Source organism: Canis lupus, chromosome 22 (assembly GCF_003254725.2).
Source record: "Canis lupus dingo isolate Sandy chromosome 22, ASM325472v2, whole genome shotgun sequence".
Classification (NCBI taxonomy): domain Eukaryota; kingdom Metazoa; phylum Chordata; class Mammalia; order Carnivora; family Canidae; genus Canis; species Canis lupus.
In genome coordinates, this window is record NC_064264.1 from 18,338,176 (window position 1) to 18,360,449 (window position 22,274).

Consider the following 22,274-nt stretch of genomic DNA (forward strand, 5'->3'; position numbering starts at 1 on the left):
AAAATTGTATGTGATTTGTAGGGAAAATCAAGCAAGAAGGTGTCCTTTATATTTTAAGCCCATTTTAGATTTGTTTCATTTTTCATTTTGCTTAATTATAAATAAGTGCCAACCAGTGTCGCTAATGATAGTGCAGTCTTCTATACAGAGACTAATCTTTCTTAAGGATTTTTGTTCATTACTCCAAATTTTACTGATTTTACTGATGTTTTCACCCTTTATGAGTGATTTTTTTATTATTGGAGTTCAATTTTCCAACATATAGCATAACACCCAGTGCTCATCCCATCAGGTGCCCCCATTGGTGCCCATGACCCAGTCACCCCAACCCCCCACCCACCTCCCTTTCCACTACCCCTTGTTCATTTCTCAGAGTTTAGGAGTGTCTCATGTTCTCTCACCCTCACTGATATTTCCCACTCATTTTCTCTCCTTTCCCTTTTTTCCCTTTCACTATTTTTTATATACCCCAAATGAATGAGACCATATAATGTTTGTCCTTCTCCAATTGACTTTACTCAGCATGATACCCTCCAGTTCCATCCACATTGAAGCAAATGGTGGGTATTTGTCGTTTCTAATGACTGAGTCATATTCCGTTGTATACATAGACCACATCTTCTTTATCCATTCATTTTTCGATGGACACCGAGGCTCCTTCCACAGTTTGGCTATTGTGGCCATTGCTGCTATAAACATTGGGGTACAGGTGTCCCGGAATTTCACTGCATCTGTATCTTTGGGGTAAATCCCCAGAGGTGCAATTGCTGGGTCATAGGGCAGTTCTGTTTTTCACTCTTTGAGGAACCTCCACACAGTTTTCCAGAGTGGCTGCACCAGTTCACATTCCCACCAACAGTGCACGAGGGTTCCCTTTCTCCACATCCCCTCCAACATATGTTGTTTCCTGTCTTGTTAATTTTCACCATTCTCACTGGTGTGAGGTGGTATCTCATTGTGGTTTTGATTTGTATTTCCCTGATGGCAAGTGATGTGGAGCATTTTCTCATGTGCTTGTTGGCCATGTCTGTTTTCCTCTGTGAGATTTCTGTTCATGTCTTTTGCCCATTTCATGATTGGATTGTTTGTTTCTTTGTTGTTGAGTTTAATAAGTTCTTTATAGATCTTGGAATCTAGTCCTTTATCTGATATGTCATTTGCAAAGATCTTCTCCCATTCTGTAGGTTGTCTTTGAGTTTTGTTGACTGTTTCTTTTGCTGTGCAGAAGCTTTTTATCTTAAGTCCCAATAATTCATTTTTGCTTTTGTTTCCCTTGCCTTCACAGATGTATCTTGCAAGAAGTTGCTGTGGCCAAGTTCAAAAAGAGTGTTGCCTGTGCTCTCTTCTAGGATTTTGATGCATCCTTCTCACATTTATATCTTTCATCCATTTTGAGTTTATCTTTGTGTGTATGGTGTAAGAGAATGGTCCAGTTTCATTTTTCTGCACATGGCTGTCCAATTTTCCCAGCACCATTTATTGAAGAGACTGTCCTTTTTTCCAGTGGATAGTTTTTTCTGCTTTGTCAAATATTAGTTGACCATAGAGTTGAGGGCCCATTTCTGGGTTTTCTATTCTGTTCCATTGATCTATGTGTCTGTTTTTGTGCCAGTACCACACTGTCTTGATCACAGCTTTGTAGTACAACCTGAAATCTGGCATTGTGATGACCCCGACTCTGTTTTTGTGTTTTGTTTTTTTTCCCAATATTCCCCTGGCTTTTCGGAGTCTTTTCTGATTCCACACAAATCTTAAGATGATTTGTTCCAACTCTCTGAAGAAAGTCCATGGTACTTTGATAGGGATTGCACTGAACGTGTAAATTGCCCTGGGTAGGTTGACATTTTCACAAGATTAATTCTTCCAATCCATGAGCATGGAGTATTTTTCCATCTCTTTGTGTCTTCCTCAATTACTTTCAGAAGTGTTCTATAGTTTTTAGGGTATAGATCCTTTACCTCTTTGGTTAGGTTTATTCCTATGTATCTTATGCTTTTGGATGCAATTGTAAATGGGATTGACTCCTTAATTTCTCTTTCTTCAGTCTCATTGTTAGTGTATAGAAATGCCACTGATTTCTGGGCATTGATTTTGTATCCTGCCACACTGCTGAATTGCTGTATGAGTTCTAGCAATCTTGAGGTAGAGTCTTTTGGGTTTTCTATGTACAGTATCATGTCATCTGCAAAGAGGGAGAGTTTGACTTCTTCTTTGCCAGTTTGAATGCCTTTTATTTCTTTTTGTTGCCTGATTGCTGAGGCTAGTACTATGTTGAATAGCAGTGGTGAGAGTGGTCATCCCTGTCTCATTCCTGATCTTAGGGGAAAGGCTCCCAGTGTTTCCCCATTGAGAATGGGGAAGATGCTGAGGAATGTTCCCTCTATCCCTACACTCTGAAGAATTTTGATCAGGAATGGATGCTCTATTTTGTCAAATGCTTTCTCTGCATCTATTGTAAGGATCATATGGTTCTTATTTTTTCTCTTGTTGGTCTATCACATTGATTACTTTACGAGTGTTGAACCAGCCTTGCATCCCAGGGATAAATCCCACTTGGTCATGGTGAATAATCTAAATGTACTGTTGGATCCTATTGACTAGTATCTTGTTGAGATTTTGCGTCTCTGTCCATCAGGGATATTGGTCTATATTTCCCCTTTTTGGTGGTGTCTTTGTCTGGTTTTGGAATTAAGGTGATGCTGGCCTCATAGAACGGGTTTGGAATTATTCTGTCCCTTTCTATCTTTTGGAGCAGCTTTAGTAGAATAGGTATTGTTTCTTCTTTAAAAGTTTGATAGAATTCCCCTGGGAAGCCATCTGGCCCTGGACTTTTGTGTCTTGGGAGGTTTTTGATGACTGCTGCAATTTCCCCCCTGGTTATTGGCCTGTTCAGGTTTTCTGTTTCTTCCTGTTCCAGTTATGGTAGTTTGTGGTTTTCCAGAAATGCATCCATTTCTTCTAGATTGCCTAGTTTATTGGTGGATAGCTGCTCATAATATGTTTTTAAAATCATTTGTATTTCCTTGGAATTGGTTATGATCTCTCCTTTCTCATTCATGATTTTATTAATTAGAGTCTTTTTTTGTTGTTTTTAATAAGGCTGGCTAATGGTTTATCTATCTTATTAATTCTTTCAAAGAACCAACTCCTGGTTTTGTTGATCTGTTCCACAGTTCTTCTGTTCTCTATTTTATTGAGTTCTGCTTGAATCTTTATGAACTCTCTTTTCTGCTGGGTGTAGGTTTTATTTGCTGTTCTTTCTCCAGTTCCTTTCAGTGCATGGTTAGCTTGTGTATTTGAGGGTTTTTTTTTCTTTTTTTTAGTTTTTTGAGGGATGCTTGTATTACAATGTATTGCCCTCTCAGGACTGCTTTTGCTGTATCCCAAAGAATTTTGAATGGTTGTATCTTCATTCTCATTAGTTTCCATGAATCTTTTTAATTCTTCTCTAATTTCATGGTTGCCCCTTTCATCTTTTAGCAGGATGCTCTTTAACCTCCACTTTGAATTTCTTCCAAATTTCTTCTTGTGATTGAATTCTAGTTTCAAAGCATTATGGTCTGAAAATATGCAGGGGATAATCCCAATCTTGATATCAGTTGAGACCTGATTTGTGACCCAGTATGTGGTCTATTCTGGAGAAAATTCCATGTGCACTTGAGAAGAATGTGTATTCAGTTGCATTTGGATGTAAAGTTCTGTAAATATCTGTGAAATCCATCTCGTCCAGTGTATCATTTAAAGCTCTTGATTCTTTGGAGATGTTCTGCTTAGAAGATCTGTCGTTTGCAGAAAGCGCCATGTTGAAGTCTCCCAGTATTAGTGTATTATTATAAGTATGTCTTTACTTTGGTTATTAATTGATATACTTGCATCTTCCATATTAGGGGCATAAATATTCATGATTTTTAGGTCCTCTTGTTGGATAGATCCTTTAAGTATCATAGAGTGTCCTTCTTCTGTTACTACAGTCTTTGGTATAAACTTTAATTTATCTGATATGAAGATTGCTATCCCTGCTTTATTTTGAGGACTATTTGAATGGTAAATTGTTCTCCAACCTTTCATTTTCAGGCTGGAGGTGTCCTTAGGTCTCAAATGAGTCTCTTGTAGACAGCAAATAGATGGGTCCTGCTTTTGTATTCAGTCTGAAACCCTGCGTCTTTTGATGGGATCATTAAGCCCATTCACGTTCAGAGTTACTATTGAAAGATGTGAACTTAGTGTCGTCATAATGCCTATTCAGTCCCAATTTTTGTGGATTATTTCTTTGGACTTCCTCTTTCTTTTATAGAGTTCCCCTTAGTATTCTTGCAGAGCTGGTTTGGTGGTCCCATGTTATTTCAGTTTCTGCCTATCTAGAAGCTCTTTATCTCTCCTATTCTGAATGAAAGCCTTGCTGGGTAAAGTATTCTTGGCTGCATATTCTTCTCATTTAGGACCCTGAATATATCCTGCCAGCCCTTTCTGGCCTGCCAGGTCCCTGTGGAGAGGTCTGCTGTTAATCTAATATTCAACCCATATGAGTTAGGGATCTCTTGTCTCTTGCTGCTTTAAAGATTTTCTCTTTATTTTTGGAATTTGCAAATTTCACTATTAAATGTCGAGGTGTTGAATGGTTTTTGATTTTGTGGGGGTTGTTTCTATCTCCTGGATCTGAATGCTTGTTTCCCTCCCCAAATTAGGGAAGTTCTCAGCTGTGATTTGTTCAAATACAGTTTGTAGTCCTCTGTCCCTTTCGGCGCCCTCTGGAACCCCAATTAAATGTAGATATTTCCTTTTGAGGCTGTCATGTATTTCCTGTAACCTTTCCTCATGGTCTTTTAATTGTTTTTCTCCTTTTTACTCAGCTTCTGTCTTTGCCATCAACTTGTATTCTGTGTCACTCACTCTTTCTTCTACCTCATTAACCCTCGTCCTAAGGACCTCCAGTTTGGATTGCATTTCATTTGATTGATTTTAAATTTCAGCCTGTTTAGATCTAAATTCTGCAGTCATGAAGTCTCTTGAATCCTTTATGCTTTTTCTCCAGAGCCACCAGTAGCTTTATAATTGTGCTTCTGAATTGGTTTTCTGACATAAAATTGTAATCCATGTTCTGTAACTCTGGCAGAGAGTACTGTTTCTGATTCTTTCTTTTTGGTGAGTTGTTCTTTCTAGTCATTTTGCTCGGTGAAGAGTGGCTAAAACAAGTTGTACTGGAGAAAGGAAGAGAAAAAAAGAAAGAAAAAGGAAGACAAAAAGAGAAAAACAAACAAAACAAAACAAAACAAAAACCAAGAAGGTATCCTCTGATTCTGTATATTTTAAGCCCCTCAACTTTCCCTGGAGCTTTCCAGCACTGCTTGTCCAAGAACTTGCTCTTTCTCTGTCCTTCCAGCTGGTCTTCTAGGGGAGGGACCTGCTGTGCTGATTCTCAGGTGTGTGCACCTAGGGGAACTGCCCCACCCCCTGCCAGGTGCATGGCTCTGTGGGAGCTGTTTATCCTGAGAGGCCCCTGTTCACTGGTGGCCCTGCCCCGTCCCAGGCACAGGGTGACACCAGGAGGAAAAACCACACTGGTGGCAGCCAGGTCCCCAGCCCTGGAGTCAGCTTCTGCAGTAACTACTGCATTTCCCAGTCTGCAGGGGCCTGGATGCTCTGGGCTGGGGGGGGTGGGGTGGGCGCTGATCACATCTGGGACTGCCTGGAGGCAGGAGGGTCCTCGCTGTCCTGTGCCCTACCCACCGCCGCCTGTCCCCGGGAGGGGGGGAGCACAGGATCCTGGGCTGTGTCCCCTGGCACCCTGGGATCTTGGGGCTTACGGTGCTAGGATTGCGTTCTGGGGGTCCGCAGTCCTGGAGCCTGCCTGGGCTGCTCCCGAGGCCCCGCCGACACGCTCCAGCCCTTTACCAAGCTTGGTCAGCTCTCCCCAGGGCGCACTGCCTCTGTTAGTGACCCCGGGAGACTGGAGGCTCCACTGCCCTTCTGGGATCCTGCCCGAGTTTCCTGCAAGTGCTTTTCCTTTGGGGAAGAATCCGGCACAGATTTTTTGAATCCTGCTTCTCCAGGGCGGGGTTTTCCTGTTCCCGAGGCTCTCACCACCCCCCTTAGCCCGGCTTTTCGCTCACCAGCCACCCCCCCCCCCGCAACTGGATTCTTATTTATTTATTTTTAAGGTTTTTTTTTTTTTTTTTTACTGTTTACCTACCTTGTCAAAAGCGCAAAACTCTTCTATCTGTACCGTTCCAGCTGTTCTTTCTTTAAATTTCAGGCCAGATTCATAGGTTTTCAGGATGATTTGAAAGTTATCTAGGTAAATTGGTGGGGACAGGTGACTTGAGAACCCTACTCTCCCACCATCTTGCCATGGATGATTTTTAAACATTGTAAGATTCCTTTTTTAATTGAATTTGTCATTTAAACAATTGGTCTTCCTTTCAGATATATCTAAAAATATATAAAGGCTTATTTTCAGAGGTCCTTCATTACAGGCTTAGTGGAGCAACAAATAACTTGTCATCATTCAACACATATTAAAACTTTTTAATAAAAAAACAGGATTCTATAAGATATCTTTATTTCTCCACTGGAATTTGCTGACTGGACAAAGTATATATTCTTGCTTGAGTCTAAATAAGATGAACATATGTGCATCTATTTTCCTTCTGTTGCACTTGACTAATTTCTACTGACATTAAGTTATGATCGTGTATCACATAATGCTCTCTTATTGACAGTGGAATAGACCCCGTTTTGCAGATATTCAGTGATGCACAAAGGTGTATATTGGCTTCTGTGCAATGTAATCTAGTTTCTGTATGTTTAACAGTCCTTGAACAGTCCTTGTTCATATATTGTAGGTGGTGTCTAAGACAGGTTGCATTGCTCAGCTATTTTTTTTTTTTTAAGATTTTATTTATTTATTCACGACTGGATCCCAGGTCTCCAGGATCACACCCCAGCCAAAGGTGGTGCCAAACCACTGGGCCACCAGGGCTACCCTGCTCAGCTATTTTTAAAGTTCACTTGAAGTTCATAATTAGGTTTTCCTGTTTTCTCTTACTGATTTAATAGTTTCTGAATATTTTCCATAAGACACCTAATTTAAGTTAAGCAAGAATAATATCCACATAATTGAATTTATCCAAATCTAAAATTTTCCATAAAATAAACTTCAAAAAGAACACATGATTTACAAATATGTGTATTTTTCATGGTGATATGATAATGATATAATAACAGTAATCATTACACAAAGAAAACATATGCAAGCTTTAATATACAAAAAAATTTTCAGTTTCCTTTTTTAAAAAAAAAATTATTTGAGAGAGAGTGTGCACACAGAAGCATATGAGCACAAGCAGGAGCAGCAGCAGAGGGAGAAGTACAGGGCTTCATCCCAGGACCCTGGGATCATGACCTGAGCCAAAGGAAGACACTTAACCAACTGAGCCACCCAGGCTCCCCTGTCACAGAGTTTCCATTAGAAATCCATATAGTGGGATGCCTGGGTAGCTCAGCAGCTGAGTGTCTGCCTTTGACTCAGGGAGTGATCCTAGGGTACTGTGATTGAGTCCCACCTTGGACTCCTGCAGAGAGCCTACTTCTTCCTTTGCCTATGTCTCTGACTTTATCTCTGTCTCTCATGAATAAATAAAATCTTTAAAAAAATCCATATAGTCATTTGCTTAGCATACTATAATACTATATAGACTAATCCATATACTTCCTTTAAAAAAAAAAAAAACTCTAAAAGGAAAATATTTCCTATGGTTGCATTTTAACTTTTCCCAAGATTTGATATTTAAAAGGAATAGTACGTTTAACAGTGTACTATCATCCACTATATAAAAATGTCATATTTTTCAGTCTAAATGCCTATAATAAACTTTAAAAAAATTTTATTATTCATGAGAGACAGAGACATAGAGGGAGAAGCGGGCTCCTTTCAGGGAGCCCGATGCAGGACTTTATTCCCGGACCTGGGATCATGCCCTGAGTCGAAGGCAGATGCTTAACCACTGAGCCACCCAGGCGTTCCTAAAATAAATTTCTTAATATTTGTATGGATGTTCTCTATGATTTGCGATAATTAAACCTGTTTGGACTATTCAGCTTTTTAATGTATTTTAAAACAATTTCCTTTCCTGTGTGTTACCAGATTGCCTTAACAGTTCTCAAATTCTATTGTATAATTTGAAAAATGCTACATGTAAATTAGAAATGTACATAATGGCATGTACCTGTCTGTACCAATTAAAATGCTAATATTTCAAATATTTAAAAATATTTTTATGTATTTTAATTTTGAAATGCCTATTGGATATTCAAATGGAGATGTTGAGTATGGGATTAAATATATACATCTGTAATTAAGAAAAGAGGACTAGGATGGAGATATAAATTTGGTCATCCTTTAAGTATGATCATTTCAATAAGTAAGTGTCACAGATGAGACTACCAAATCAGTGACGGTAGCTAGAAGATAAGATGGGCCCAAAGAACAAGCTCTAGAGCACCCTAGAGTTTAGAATGGTAATTAGGAGGAACCAGTACAGAAAGATGTTTTAGTCAGAAAAAAGAAAAGCGAATATGAAATGAAATTAAAAGGATATATTTTAAGAAGCAGGAATTATCTGCAGTGTTAAACAGTAAACCAAGAACAAAGACTGAGATTTGACAATTTAACAAGAGTGGAGATGATTGGCAAACTTGGTGATAATAGTTTCAAATGGAGGGACACCTGAGTTGCTAGGTGGTTGAGTGTCTGCCTTTAGCTCAGGGCCTGATCCCAGGATCAGGGATTGAGTCCCACATCAGGATCCCTTTGAAAGAGCCTGCTTCTCCCTCTACCTGTGTCTCTGCCGGTGTCTCTGTCTCTCATGAAGAAATAAATCTTAAAAAAGAAGAAATTAGTTTCAAATGGAATAGTGAAAGAGAATGCCTATTTGAAGCTAATTTAAGTAATAATAGGAGGAAAGAAATTTGAGATAATGAATATAGATAACTCAAGAACTTATATGATTGAAATATAGTTATAAATATAAATTATAATTTTTAAAAATATTTTATTTATTTATGCATGAGAGACAGAGAGAGAGAGGCACAGAGACACAGGCAGAGGGAGAAGCAGGCTCCATGCCAGGAGTCTGACATGGGATTCGATTCCGGGTCTCCAGGATCCCACCCTGGGCCGAAGACCGTGCTAAACCACTGAGCCACTGGGGCTGCCCTAAATTATAATTTTTGTATTAAGAATTTTTAACAAAGTATTTTTAATTGATGAGAAGCAAAAAATGCTTCTATTTTTTGTATGCAATATGACAACATTCTTGTAAGTATAATACTGTAACCTAAAGTAAAATTTATTAAATAAAAAAATTGTGTATGTTACATGGATTCTTTAATTAAATTCTTAACATTCTACTGGATAGATACTGCCTCATTTAATATTGAACAACATTTTAATTGTGGTATGTAAAATATACTCCTATAACTTCAGATGTACTTCTCATTTTTTTTAGAGGATATCTCCTTTCAGGTAGAGGAACTATCATGATATTTCTCAACCACACAAGCAATCTATGACATTAATGAGAATACCCTTAGAAATTTGTCTAAGATAATACTACATTTCGAAAGTGGCTTATTTTACATTTGTGTTCAAATTTCAGTGGTTTCATTTCTCTTAAAAAATACGACAATTCTAGAGGCAGAGACCACATGTAATATTTACTGTCTACATTATTCAGCCTCTCTTGGTGTTTTGGAAAGTGTGCACAAAATTATAGGCCAACCTAGTGTAAGATATGTAATGCATGAACCAAAATGCCTATATTGCGGAAAAATAAGAAATAATGGTTTAATCTATCTTAAGAAAAAGATTTTAATATCTCAAATAGTTATTTTTAAAGTTTCTTTTTGTTTTAAATCCATTTTCTTCTTTGTCACTAAACAAATGTATTTCCCTATGTTCTCCAAAGAATTAAGAAAATACAGTCTCCTAAAGGAGAGTTATAGAAGAGTCATAGAATCCTTCCTAAAATATTAAACTCAAATTTAGTATTTTGCTTTAATCTTCTTGTAATAGATTCAAGAATCTAAGAGAAAGATACCAGTTTTTCTTCAATGAAATTATTTAACTTTGGGTTCTGTTTTTCTTGTCAAAGGCAGCTAGGGACATTTTGATTGGAGCAATATTCCATGACTGTTGCAGGCTACAAAGCTCAAAGGATATTACCAGTTGAAAATCTAGATTTTTAGTTTTAGATTCCAGTTGACTCAGGAATTTGAAGTGCCTAATTTTCTCGGGAGTAAAGTGACTATATGATAATACTGTCTTTGTCAACTTGAACTGTGAATGATTTATTCACATTTACAGAAAATTCTGCAACAAAAAGTAGATGTCTGAAAACAATAAATGATATTTCATAGGAGATAAGCCCTAATATGTAAATTTGATTTCAAGAAGCTGATCAGGAAATTCTATTCATTGCTCCGTCATGTATGAATAGAAAAAAAAATCCCAGAATTCCATAAAATTTTTTATGAGCCTGAGGGGGGTTTGATTTATTGTACAGGTAAGACTAAGGTTAAGGTAATGAGGTCAATTTTCAAATAAAGAAAAGAATCAGTTGTTGATGTTCAGATAGAAGGGTACATAATCAGGAAAGTACAAAGAAGAAAACTTCTTTAAACCGTAAATTCAATAAGGAAAACTACTTGCATTTCAGATTATATATCAAGAATGGTGATATTTTATGACAATATTCATGGAATAAACTAGACTCTGTGGGGAAGGAGGAATAGCTACAGAAATCTAGCTCTATGATAAATCCGTCATACTGTGACTGGATGACAAGGCAGAACTCTTAAAGTTGAGAAATCTCATCTCTTTTCCCCTCAAACCCTGGCATAAATTATGTTTTAAATGGTTGTAAAGGGGATATTACGGTCAATTCCAATGTAGGATATTCTGCCACTAAGTAAAATTCTCTTCTAAATTATCTGATGCTAAAAAAACAGTTAAATTCCAGATGTATCATAATATTAATGTTCTAATTTCAGTAGCAATGATGTCTGCTCAGACAGTCATCACTTTTCATTCCCTTCTTTTCACCTATTTGTCATACTTTTGTGTAATTACATATTTGTAGGGCTGCCTTATGTATTTAACTATAATCTAATATTAATAAATGAGCCAGGTCCATGTATCTTTGTATTCTAAACCTTATCCTGTAAAATACCTACTACATTTTACTGAATTAAAAGTTTAAATATGGAAAAGTTGGCATCAGCAAAATGGTGGAATTTCAAAATTCCATTCCTCCAGAGAAATACTGAAAAACAAGCACAAATTTTCAAAAGTAATTTGTCAGACCTTCAGATAACAGTCTTAAAGGCTTAAAGCAGGCTAGTGAATGTTCAAACAAGAAAAGGGTAACTTTAACATGCTTCCAGCATTCAGGGAAATCTCTCCCAAAACACTAGTTGAACTGATGCTTAAAGGAACAGAGAATTTTATGATCACATATGTTTAAGAATACAACCTTTGCAAAAAGGATTAGAAAAGTGAACAAGAGGATGACTGCAGTCTTCAACAACCCCCAAAAAATAAACTCTGAGGACAGAGGAGACTCTGATTTCCGAGTTACCATATTACAATATTTAACTTTTAGCTTTCAGCAGAAAATTGGAGGACATACATAGAAACAAAAGTGTGATTCAGAGGAATGAAGTTAGCAGAAATTGTCTCTACAGAAGTTCAGAAAATTTACTTACTCTACAAAAGATGAAATAAGCTATCTTAAATATGCTCAAAGAGCTAAAGGAGACCAGGAAAATGATGTTGTAACAAAATGAGAATATTAATAAAGAGAAATTATGAAAAGGGATCAAATACAACTTACAGAGATGAAAAGTAAAAAAAGAAAAACAATTCACTAGACAGATTCTACAGATTTTATTAGGCAGAATGAAAAATAAGCAAATTTTATGATAGGACAATTAAAATTATTCTGAGGAAGAGACCAAAAAAAAAAAAAAAGTGTGAACAAAATTGTTGGGACCTCTGTGGCACCATCAAGAGGATCAGCATATGTGTCATGGGAATCTCTGAAAGAGAGGAGGAAAAGAGACAGAAGGAATGTTTGAAGAAATAAAGGTCAAACATTTCCCCAATTTTTAAAATACAAGAATATATACATGTAAGAATTACAGTGAAATCCATGCCAAAAGAGAACCATGCTGAAGCACATTAAAATCATATTGCTGAAAACCAAAACAAAAATAGAATCTTGAAGGTAGTAAGAGAGAGACTCTCTCTCAAAAGGCAGAGATTGGCAGAATGGATTTCAAAAACTACCCAACTATAGGCTATCTTCAAGAGACCAACTTTAGATCCATATAATAGGTTGAAGTGAATGGATGGAAAAGATACTTTATGCAGACAACAACCAAAAGAGTGCTAGAGTAGTATACTAATATAATACAATAACTTTACACTATAAGTAAAAAAAAAAAAAACTATTAGGAGACAAAAAGAATATTATTTTTGATAAAAGGGTCAACTCATCAAGAAGACATAACACTTAAAAACATATGCACCAAACAACACAGTCCTGAAATATATGAAGGAAACATTTAAAGGAGAAATAGTTCTACAATAATACTAGGTAATAGTCTACTTTCCATGATGAATAGATTATCTAGACAGAAGGTCAATAAATAGAAAACTTAGATAAAACTAAACCATCTAGACCCAGTAGACCTATGGAACACTATAGCCAACAACAGGAGAATGAACATCCTTCTTAAATCCATATGGAATGTTGTTCAAGATAAACCATATTTTAGGCCATGAAACAAGTGTTAATTTAAAAGACTGAAATCAGAGAAAGTGTCCTCTCAAATAAAGTGGGATGAAGCTAAAAATCAGTAACAAAAGAAAAATTGGAAAATTCACAAATGCAGGGTAATTAAACAACACATGCTTAAGAATTGATGAAGAAATAAGGGAAATTAGAAGATACTTACAGATGGGTGAAGGAAATTAAGAGGTACAGACTTCCAGTTACAAAAAAAGCCATGGGAACTAAAAAAAAAAAAGGAATAGTCAATAATACTGTAATATACCAATCATGGTGAACATATCCTAATGTATAAATTATTGAATCAATATGTTGTACATATGAAACTAATACTATGTGTCAACTGTACTTTATAATTAAAAATTGTAAATAGCAGAAATTATGCGATAACTTGTTCACATACATGTATGCATACACACAAGTCTATTAAAATTCTAAAGGAAGGAATAAATAGCATAAATAAAAATAATTGATAGATCAAAATATACTTTTTGGTGACAAAATAAAACAAAATGCAGATGAATAAAAACAAGACACCTTAAAACTTAACAGGATGCAGTGAAGACAATTCTCAAGGAGCATGGTGTACCAGTATACACCTACATTTATATAAGATCTCAAATCAATAACCTAAATTTATACCTTAGCAAACTAAAAAAAAAAAACTGCAGTGGATAAAAATGAAATAGAGAATAGAAAAATAACAGAGAATTGATGATACCAGTAATTGGTTCTTTGAAAAGATCAGTAAAAGTGACAAACCTTTAGCTAAACTAACAAAAACTAAGGAAGATGCAAATTTTTAAAAACAGAACTGATCTTAAAGAAGAGGTTAAATATAGGAGCATTGGGTTGGAGAATAAATGTTTTTGTTGTAAAAAATAATTAGAACCCAAGATTACAGTTTGAGAATCAGCAGCACAATTTTTAGAATTATGTATCATGTCTTTATTTCTAAATAAAGTCTTCCTGTTCATGAACTTCAACAAACCTTGCAGTTTTCTTACCTCCTCAAATGGTCATTTTCTTTTCTGTGCTTTTGTGGTGCATAACCTTGGGTAAACTTAGAAATCGCTTCATCTTGTAAATAACAGGATTATCATTTTAATCCATGATAATAAAAATTTAAAATTTTGTGGAACTGTTGATTATCTCAAGAAAATCCATTTTTCTTCTCCCTACTGGCTAATCTATACATCTTTTTTCTTGTTTCATACAGACTCTTGGCATTTTCAACCAAGCCATTATGAGGCACATGTGGAAGTTTGACCTCTTTGAAAAACTACTTGAGAGTGTTCTTCCTCTTTGTAAAAAAGAATAATGTCTTAATAGGATTTTGTAGTAATGAGTCTCTGCTGTTCCTATTACCTGAAAAAATTTAAGGACCATATATAAATATTTAATTTTGTGTGTTCTTTCACAGATCAGTGCACTTTTGAAAATCACATGCTCACTGCAGATTCCTGTTATAATATAAAGATACATCATATGGACACAGTGATTTTTCTTTTAAGGAGGACTATATTAGGAAATTAGCATCTAGCTGTTACAAATTGAACTTAAATATCATGCTCCTCAATAGCCACTGTATTACCTAATGTCTAAAAGTTCACTGTACTTATTATCATGGCTAAAAATAAAGTTTGGAAGGAGCATTTATCTTAATATCTCATACTTAATTATGGAATCATAATCATTTAACTCTTGATTGTTGAGATCTTCTCGTCCAACTTCCTCATTTTGTAAAAGAGACTTTTATGACTCAATTTTTTTCATTCTGATGGCTAAATTAATAAAGTATGAAGAAGTATTATTAGAGGGATTTTTATTGTGAAAAGAAATTACTGAACTACTTTTAGACAAGACTGACCATAAAACATAAGAAACAAGTACTCTTTTCTTTTTAACAAATCTCAGAAACATATTTTCTCAGAAACATACATTTTTGGTTTGTATGCTCCCTTTGTTTATTTTTCTTCTACTTTTTAATATAAATTTATTTTATTATTTTTTTAAAGATTTTATTTATTTATTCATGAGAGACACACAGAGAAAGAGAGAGACAGACAGACAGACAGACACAGGTAGAGGGAGAAGCAGGCTCCATGCAGGGAGCCGGATGTGGGACTCGATCGTGGGTCTCCAGGATCCGGTCCTGGGCTGAAGGTGGCGCTAAACCGCTGAGCCACCCGGGCTGCCCATAACTTTATTTTTTATTGGTGTTCAGTTTGCCAACATACAGAATAACACCCAGTGCTCAGCACATCAAGTGCCGCCCTCAGTGCCCATCACCCAGTCCTCCCCACCCCCTGCCCACCTCCCCTTCCACCACCCCTAGTTTGTTTCCCAGAGTTACGAGTCTCTCATGTTCTGTTCTCCCTTTCTGATATTTCCCACTCATTTTTTTCTCCTTTCCCCTTTATTCCCTTTCACTATTTTTTATATTCCCCAAATGAATGAGACCATAAAATGTTTGTCCTTCTCTGATTGACTTACTTCACTCAGCATAATACCCTCCAGTTCCATTCACGTCGAAGCAAATGGTGGGTATTTGTCGTTTCTAATGGCTGAATAATATTCTCAGCCTAAAATTATTAAGCAATTTTTATTAAATGTAATTAAGGATTTATGTTGCTTTGCTCTGTGTTTAAATATCTCCAAGTATCTTTTTGATTAAATATTTCAGTTTTAAGGTAAGCCTAGAAAGTTGACCTATTTTTAAATTTGTTTTATAATTTGATTTACCTCTCTTTGAAACTGATGTTTGGGGGACACTGGGTGCCTCAGTGGTTGAGTTTCTGCCTTTGGCTCAGTATGTGATCCTGCGATCTGGATTCCACATCCCAGCTTCTCCCTCTGCCTGTGTCTCTGCCTTTTTCTTGTTGTGTCTCTTATGAATAAATAAATAAGTCTTAAAAAAGAAAAAAAAAATAAACTGATGCTTGGGACTGATTTTCTCAGAGTTAAAAAGAAGTTTACTGGTATGGTTAATAAGCAAAGGCAAACTGTTCAAATCTACATCTTAAAGGATCATCTTTGAATTAGTAGAGCCATAAAGTCAGCGTACGGTTTCTGTTGAATTACTATTTTGAAAATACTTTTGAAAAAAAAAAAAAGAAAATACTTTTGAACAACAATTTTCCGTTGGGTTCTGAGACAGATGTAAAGATAAATGACCTGTGCCTCTCCTTGTGGAGGTCAGTACTCCTTGTATTCCATTCATTATGAGTACTTCGTGAGGCTTCTGTGGAAGTAACCAAGCAACCTATGCTTCTATGTACATTATAGAAGCTCATACTTCACTAATATATTAAAATCAAGTCCTAGATTTTTCATCTGTCTTGGAAATTTTCCAAGGTACACAGCATGCCATTTAGTAATTTTCTCCATTTCTCACATTAATGGAATAATGATGGATGTTTTCAAAGAATTGTCCTTACTACCTAATGTCTTGTGCTGAAAGCTCCTTTTGTTTGCTCTTTTTCTTTTCTTCTTGCTTCTAATTCTTCTCCTGCCTATGTTTCTTTTTTCTCTTCTTCTACTTTTTCTTTTAAAAATTTTCTATTTCTGGGACGCCTGGGTGGCTCAGTGGTTAAGCATTGCCTTTGGCTCAGGTCATGATCCTGGAGTCACAGGATTCAGTCCTGCATGGAGCCTGCTTCTCCTTCTCCTTATGTCTCTGTCTCTCTCTTTCTCTCTCTCTCTCTCATGAATAAGTAAAATCTTTTAAAAATAAAAAATAAATAAAAATGTTCTATTTCTTAACAACTGTTTAGAGAATATGTCTGTTTTCTACTAGGGATGTCATTAAAAGAGAAGGTTAGAATATCAATATACATGTCATGAAGTGAGAAATCTTTAGAAGTTACTGCTATCACATGAAACAAAATAGTATTTTTTTTTTTACCCATGTGTCCATTTGAGCATTGGTAATAAATTAGTATTTACTTAAAAAGATGAATAACCTAAACTAATAATTGAATATCTTTTACATTGCCGGTTTCAAGCCAAAGGAAATCTTGATCTTTAGAATTGATTTTTCATAACATTTTAAAATGCTATATTTATTCTCTATCATAGAATGTTAAAATTTAATAGGTTTCTTGATAAAAACCAGGTGAATGGAACATAATAAAGCCCACATATGAAGAACCCTTAGTTAACATCATACTCCGTGGTGACAAGCTGAGCGCTTTCTCCCTGAGATCAGGAACAAGACAAAGATGTCCACTCTCACCAGTTTTATTCAGTGTAGTTCTGGAAGTTGTAGCCACAGCAATCAGATAATAAAAGAAAAGGCATTTGAATTGGTAATAAAGAGGCAAAACTTTCACTATTTGCAGATGATATGATACTCTATAGAGAAAAACCTGAAGGATTCCACCAAAAAACTACCAAACTGATAAATGTATTCAGTTAAAGTCACAGGATACAAAATTAGTTTTCAGAAATCTGTTGCATTTCTATACCCTAATAATGAAGTGGCATAAGGAGAAATTAAGAAAATAACCCCTTTACTATTGCACCAAAAATAGTAAGATACCTAGGAATAAATCTAACCAAAGAAATAAAAGACTGGTACTCTGAAAACTACAAAACATTGATGAAATAAATTGAAGACAACGCAAAGAAATTCCATGTTCATGGATTGGAAAAATAAATGTTAAATTATCCATCATACCCAAAGCAATTTACAGTTTAATGGAATCCCTATCAAAATACCAACAGCATTTTCCACAGAACCAGAACAAAAAAAAATCTAAAATTTGTATGGTCAAAGACCCTGAATAGCAAAAACCATCTTGAAGAACAAAACTGGGTATATTACAATCCCGGATTTCAAGATACACTACAAATCTGTATTAATCAAAGCAGTATGGTATAGGCACAAAATAAACACATATCAATGGAACAAAATAGCCCAGAAATAAACTCACATATGGTCAACTAATCTTTGACAAAGGAGGCAAAAATATGCAATGGGGAAAAGGCAGTCTCTTCAAGAAATGGTGTTGAGAAAACTGGACAGCTACCTGCAAAAGAATGAAACTGAACCACTGTCTCATGCCATATATGAAAATAGTCAAAATGGATTGAAGACAAACGTGATACCTGGAACTATAAAAATCCTAAAAGAAAGCAAGGCAGTAATTTTTCTGACATGTGCTGTAGCAACATTTTTCTAGATATGTCTCCTGAGGCAAGGGAAACAAAAACAAGAATAAACTATTAGGATTAAGTTAAAAGCTTTGCACAGCAAAGGAAACAACAAAACAAAAAGGCAGCCTGCAGAATGGGAGAAGATATCTGCAAATGACATACAATAAAGGGTTAGTATCCAAAATATATAAAGAACCTCTCCAACTCTACATCCAAAACTGAAATAATCCAATTAAAAATAGGCAGATAAGAAGGCATGAAAAGATATTTTTCCAAACAAGACATCCAGATGGCCAACAGATACATGAAAAGATGCTCAACATCAGGGCAAATCAAAACTACAATGAACTATCACCTCATGCCTGTTGGAATGGCTAAAATAAAAAGCACAAGAAGCAGGTGTTCCTGAGGATTGGAGAAAAAGGAACCTTCTTACACAGTTGGTGGGAATGCCAACTGGTGGAAAATAGTATGGAGGTTCCTCAAGAAGTTAAAAATAGAACTGCCCTACTATCCAACTGTTGCACTGCTAAACTAAAGACAAATACCATAGGTTTTTACTTGTATTGAAATTTAAAAAACAAAGCAACAAACTAACACAGGAAAAAAGAGAGAGAAGCAAAACACAGACTCTTAACTATGGAAAACAAATTGATGGTTACCAGAGTTGAGATGGGTGGGGGGAACGGGTGAAATAAATGAAGGGGATTAAAGATACAGTTATCATGAGGAGCTCTGAGTAATTTATAGAATTGTTGAATCACTATATTGTACAACTTAAACTAATACAACATCATATGCTAACTCTACTGGAATTAATATAAACAATAAAAGATGAATGAAGCAAGTATTTTAAAGAATTCTTTTTGCATATGATAATTTGATAAAGTGAATGTAATATCTTAAAAAGCATATGAGTATATTTACTATTTTCAGTAACATAAATGGAAAACAATTAGAAAAAATTCTTTTTTTTAAGATTTTATTTATTCATGAGAGACAGGGAGGCAGAGATATAGGCAGAGGGAGAAGCAGTCTCATCAGAGGGAGCCCGATGTGGAACTTGATCGTCGAACCCTGGGATCATGCCCTGAGCAAAGCCCGAACTCATGAGCCACTGAGAATGTGCCCAGTTCTATTCTGAGTCCTTCAGATATAAAAGCTTGTTCAAGAAGCCATACCATCTTGTTTCCTAAGTTTCTTAAGAGGTAGCTTAAAGCAACAAATTTATTCTCTCACGGTTCTGGATGCCACAACTCTGATATCAAGGTATAGACAGAGGAATGGTCTCTTGAAGGCTCTTAGGAAAGAACCTGTTTCTTGCCTTTCCTTTGGTTTCTGGTGTCCTTAGCAATCCTCAGCTACCTTGGCTCAAGTCAGATTGGATTAGGATCTGCCCTAATGACTGTATCTTAATTGATTACATCTGGACAGATCCGTTTTCTGTGGAGGTTACATTCTCAGGCCTCAGGAGTTAGGACTCAAATACATCTTTTTGGAGGACACAATTCAATGTATAATTCAGCCTATGAGGAAGGCATTTTATTTAAAACTCTTTACTTTTTATAGGCAAGGAAATGGTTTGGAGCACTTATTTGCCAAGGTTATATATTAGATAAGTAGCTAAACTGTATTTTGAAGTCAGCTGGGCATTTTGAATGTTGTCTTAATTGGGGTATATTGCCCAATCCCAGGAAGTATAAAAATATTTTATGCAATATTTTGGAATTGTCATTCTTTGTCTCCCCTTTTTACCGAGGCAAAATATTTATATAGATTGCAATTAAACTGGAATAAATTTTCTTGAACACAAATATCCTCAACTTAGTTATGTACATTAATCTACAAAACATACTTTTCCCTCTGCACTGAAAACTACCTTTGCAAGTATAAAATAGTCACCTTGAAACCCAAATACCAAGGAACAAACAGAGCCTGGAGGCTTTGAACGATACTGTTGCCTCTTTTTTGTTGAAAAGCTTCGAAAATGGCCTCATAGTACACTGCCAATCACTTACCAGGGTCACTAAGATATATCCCAGCAGTTTGAAATTCTTTTTATGAGCTTTAGGAAAGCAAATAGCAACCTTGTATGTTCCTTCCCATGGGATACAGTTACAGGTATAGCATTTTATAATATTCATGTTGAAGGAAGATATTTTTATCAGTATTAAAAAACAGTGTAAATAACAATGAAAAATGTTTTTATGAAAACATTGCACTGTATCCCAATTCAATGAATACATATTGAACATCAAAACCTGGCATTTATACACAAATGAACACACTTCACAGAAGTAGGATCATGTTGAATTATATATATCTATAGTCCCAATGCCTAGCCTGGCACCCAAGGGGAAAAACAATTTACATAATTGAAAGATGCAGAAGATAATGTTTCTGCTGTCAAGGAGTACAGATTTTTAAAGTGGGAGTGGATGGGTAAGACCAAAAAAAAAAAAAAAAAACAATTTAGAATATAATCGTGAGGGGCACCTGGGTGGCTCAGTTGGTTAAGCATATGCCTTTGGCTAAGGTCAAGATCTCAGGGTCCTGGGATCCCCCCGCCCCAATCAGGCTCCAAGCTCAGTGGGGAGTCCTCTCTCTTCCTCTTCCTCTCTCAAATTAAATAAAAATATGATCGTGAAATAATGGAGAGACTAGCAGGATTTTAGGAAATGCAGAAGAAGGGTAGGTCAAATCTATAGATGAAAAAGAAACCTTTAAAAAAAAAGAAAAAAAGAAAAAGAAAAAGAAACCTTATCTAGAATTTTATAAAGTTAGAAATGGTAAGGAAAATCATACTGAATTTGAAAAACAATCCCTCAGGCTGAAAAGTTTTGTGTAATCTTTATCTTCCCACCCCTGTCCACAGGCCACATTCCCACACCCAACCATCAGCAAGGCCTCTGGGTTTACTTTCAAAATATTTTCACAGAATCTGACCACTTCCCACTTTTTCTCTGCAGCCACCTGAGTCTAAGCCACCATTCACTCACCTATATTGTTGGAATAGCTTTTTGACTGGTCTCCCTATTTTTGTCCTTGCCTTCATTCAATCTATTCTGACATAGCAGCCAAAATGATTCTATTAAAATTCCCAATATTTTGTGTTTTACCTACCCGAAACTCTCCATAGGCTATTCATCACATTCCTATTAAAAACCTACTCTCACGATGCCTACGTGGCTCAGAGGTCGAGTATCTGCCTTTGGCTTTGGCTGAGGGCATGATCCCAGGATCCGGGATTGAGTCTCAGTCAGGCTCCTCTTGGGGAGCCTGCTTCTCCCTCTGCCTATGTCTCTGTCTCTGTCTCTGTCTCTGTCTCTGTCTCTGTGTCTCTCCTGAATAAATTTTTAAAAATCTTGAAAAAATATAAAAACCAACTCTCTTAAAATAGATTTTAAAGCCCTCTGACCTTTCCCTCTTTCGTGTCTGTTTCATTTCAACCATACTGACTTCAGGGTTCCTCAAAGAGTAGGAACGCTCTTGCTTCAGAACTTTGCACTTGTTCTCTCTGTTTTGCTTCTCAAAATATCTCCACTTGCTTACTATTTTTTTTTCCACAAAATTCTAATCAGATCATTCCATCTCAGTGACTTCTCTGGTTACCCTATAGAACAAGCTTATTTCTGTTATATACACATTGATGCTTTTTAATTTTTTTCTCCTTAATCCTTATGATAATCTAAGATATTACCCAGTAGCCAACTTTTTATTTTCTTTTTTCTGTCTTCTCCACTGGATAGTAAGCTCCATTATACCTGAGATGTTACCTCTCTTGTCAACTGCTCTATGTGCCATTTTCTAGAATTATAGCTGAGACAAATTATATGCTCAGTCAATTTTTGTTAAATGAATTAATGATAACTGAGGTTTTCACTCTAAAAGCCATGAGATATTATTAGAGGAATCAGGCAGACACAGCTATGTTTGCGTGTTTGTTTTTTCCGAATCAATTATCACTGTTTCCTTTTATCTAGAATCTAGAGCCTTGATATTTTTAAATGTATTATACAGTGATATATTTCATGAGTGCCTTTCCCAGTAGTAAGCGATGAATAATTATTCATCTAAACCAATTAGTCGGTCAGCCTGGGTGGCGCAGTGGTTTAGCGCCTGCCTTCAGCCCAGGGCCTGATCCTGGAGAACTGGGATTGAGTCCCACATTGGCTCCCTACATGGAGTCTACTTCTCCCTCTGCCTGTGTCTCTGCTGTGCGATCTCTCTCTCATTAATAAATAAAAATAATATCTTTTAAAG

General features: G+C 36.1%; 1 long non-coding RNA gene across 1 annotated transcript in view; it reads left to right on the forward strand.

Annotated features, from left to right (window-relative positions):
• Positions 1 to 14,249, forward strand: part of LOC112678781 (uncharacterized) — a 59,147-nt gene extending 44,898 nt beyond the window's left edge. Inside the window, exon 5 of the long non-coding RNA XR_007404900.1 lies at positions 14,071 to 14,249. This is a non-coding gene — a long non-coding RNA (uncharacterized LOC112678781). The remainder of the gene's footprint in view (positions 1 to 14,070) is intronic.
• The last annotated feature ends 8,025 nt before the right edge of the window (positions 14,250 to 22,274 follow it).